The following is a 3,035-nucleotide window of genomic DNA, read 5'->3' as shown; positions in this document are numbered from 1 at the left end:
GCAGACTAAAATTTAAGATGGCTACATTGCAGCTTCCAGGTTCTGTAGGGGGTCTAGACTTACCAAATGTTAGAATATATCAGCTGTGTACTCACATGAGGTATATTTATAACTGGGTCGTAAATAACCCAAATTGTATTTGGTTGGGAGTTGAGGCTTCCCTTTCAAAGTGCCCGCTAAGGGACTTATTGTTTTTTAAGAAACTTAAATGTCAGACTGAGTTGTAATAATCCAGTTACGCTTAATACACTTAGGGCCTGGCAATTGGTGTGTCGACTTGAGGGAAGGTCGAAGTCCACATCTATTTTCACCCCTATTGTGAATAATCCTGATTTCCAGCCTGGGATGTTTGATATTGGTTTTAAACGGTGGGGGGATAAGAGTGTTCATAGACTGAGGGACTTGCTCTCAGATAATGTGGTTATGACATTTGATCAAATGGTTGAGAAATATGCTGTCCCTAGACATGACTTCTTCAGATGGAGAGATATCTGTGAGCCTATTTTATAAAGCTATTTGTCTCACACCCTCTGGTTTACAGAGGCTTAGGGGCACATGGGAGGGGGAGCTAAACGTCACAATTGATGATGACAAGTGGAGAGAGGTCTGGAGATATGCTAAATCAATTTCAGACTGCAATCGTGCCAAAGCAATACAGTTAAAGATTAAACATAGAGTGCACATGTCCCCCAACCGCAGGCATCACTTCGACCCTGCCATCTCACCCATGTGCCTTAAATGCAGGACAGAAATTGGTACCCTAACTCACTGTTTTTGATCATTTTTGAAACTGCAAATGTATTGGTCTAATGTATTATCCGAAATAGAAAAGATATTGGATTTAGAACTGAACCCTTTGTCTCTCATATTGCGGCTCCCAAGCCGACGCTTAACATCAAAACATAAGAGGTTGTACTGTATTCTCACTTATGCAGCAAGGAAGCATATCTTATTGCAGTGGATTAATGAAAAAATACCAACGGTTAAAGGCTGGCAAAGAGTGGTGTTTGATTTAGTGCCATTAGAATACCTTACGTGTATATTACATTCCAAAAACAGACCATTTTTATAAAGTGTGGGAACCCTATTTGAAGTATGTAGAACCTGGTGTCTCTAATATCATGCTACAGGGATTTTCTTGACTGCTCATACCGCACACTACTGTAACCCCGAGGGTCATTTGTTTATGGTTATTTTATTCTTTTTGTTAGTTATTTTTTCTTATCTATATGGGCCTGAACTGGTGTTTGTTTGTTTCTTTTGATTGGTTAGTTTTGTTTTTTCTGCTCTTTGTTTCTCTAGACTATGCCATGTGACCATCCTGTACTTGTGAAAGTGGAAAATTAATAAAAACACTATTAAATCATACAATGTGATTTTCTGGATTTTTGTTTTAGATTCCATCTCTCACAGTTGAAGTGTACCTATGATAAAAATTACAGACCTCTACATGCTTTGTAAGTAGGAAAACCTGCAGAATCAGCAGTGTATCAAATACTTGTTCTCCCCAATGTATATGTATTGTTTTTTTATCCTTAACCTTTCCTCCTATACTCCTTATGTTAGTCCGTCCACATTTACTGGGGTTTAGGTAAGAGCTGTGAGATTGTTTTGGTGTTTTCCCTTCTTGCTGTTCCTCTCCTGGAATGTGCGTTCAAGACTGGGAGAGGATCTCTCAAAACAGAAACCTAGACTGTGTAAATGATGATGCATCCCTTTGCTTGGGGCCAGACGCCTGAAGCTGCTCTAAGCGGCAGGTCTCTGGACCAGCTGTATATGTGTTTAAGTACTTCTGTTTATTCTCTTTTGTTAAATAAATTCTTCAAAGACAACGGTTGGTTGTAACTCAAGTATTTGCTCTGCCAATGTGGGACAGATGAGGTATTCGGACTTGAATAGAAGGACAGAAGCCGGCTTGTTTTTGGAAATCCTCCTGGTAGGGAGAAGCTGTGTTCAGCAGAGCCCTGATCTTCGCTCCGCTCCAGAAAGAAAAGGAAAAGAACTTACACTGAGAAATGAGTAGATAATTTGTTAAAGATAAAGAGTGAGATTGAACATAGTGAAGGAAGTGATTTGCAGGACCCTTTATCTGCTTGTAAACTGACAAGGGGGTGCAGAGTGGGACTGGATCAAAGTGGCTCGTGGACAGACGTGTCCTGGTTTTCTCTATGGTGTCCGAGGGTTTTTGGGGTTTCCAGCTGATAAGTTAGGTTTGCAGCGCGTAGCCTCAGACTTAACCGAACTCAGTGGACCCAAATATTGCTATGGACCCGAGTACAGACTAGCTAGAGAGAGTAGATTATGGCAAGTGTCAGAGTAAAGCGAGGACTGAGTCTGAATCCACTCCCAGATTACCTTCAGCGGTTATGAGATTGATGACTAAAATATCAGACATCAATGGGACAATTTGATAAGTGGGTTAAAATGGACTTCCTGCAAAATGGAAGCTTTAGTCTAAAACTATTGAACCAGCTAAAGACATGTTTGGAGAGAAAAGAGTAGAAATGCAATAGAGCGTGCAGCCCTGTCCAGAGTAAAGAAAAGTAAAGAGAAAATTGTGCAATTCAAATGGGTAGGCTAAATGAAAACAAGAATTGAGGCCAAGGAAAGCTCAGAACTGAAAAATAGAACAGAATAGATTCAGTAAGGATCTGATTAAACTGATTATTATTATTATTAAAAGAAATCACAAGAACAAATCAACTGATACACAAGTCACGGAACCCATTCCAGCTGATCCAGTCCTGGATTCCGCTCCTCCTATATATATATATATATATATATATATATATATATATATTTTTTTTTTTTTTTTAATCAGAGCAGCTCCTTTAATCTGGAGGTATTAGAGTGTTTGATTGTCCGAGTGACAGAAAGTGACAGTGAATCTCAGAGGAGGAAAATATTCTGGCAGTTAAAGTACAGTGTGTCAGCTCTGTCCTGAACACAGACTGAACATCCATGGGGTACCATATTTGGGTCACACGTAGACACATGTCAATCCCAAGGTAGCCCCGCTCCCTAAAGCCTCCCGA

The sequence above is a fragment of the Micropterus dolomieu genome, linkage group LG15 (assembly GCF_021292245.1).
Source record: "Micropterus dolomieu isolate WLL.071019.BEF.003 ecotype Adirondacks linkage group LG15, ASM2129224v1, whole genome shotgun sequence".
In the NCBI taxonomy this organism is placed as follows: domain Eukaryota; kingdom Metazoa; phylum Chordata; class Actinopteri; order Centrarchiformes; family Centrarchidae; genus Micropterus; species Micropterus dolomieu.
Note: the sequence above shows the minus strand (reverse complement) of the source record.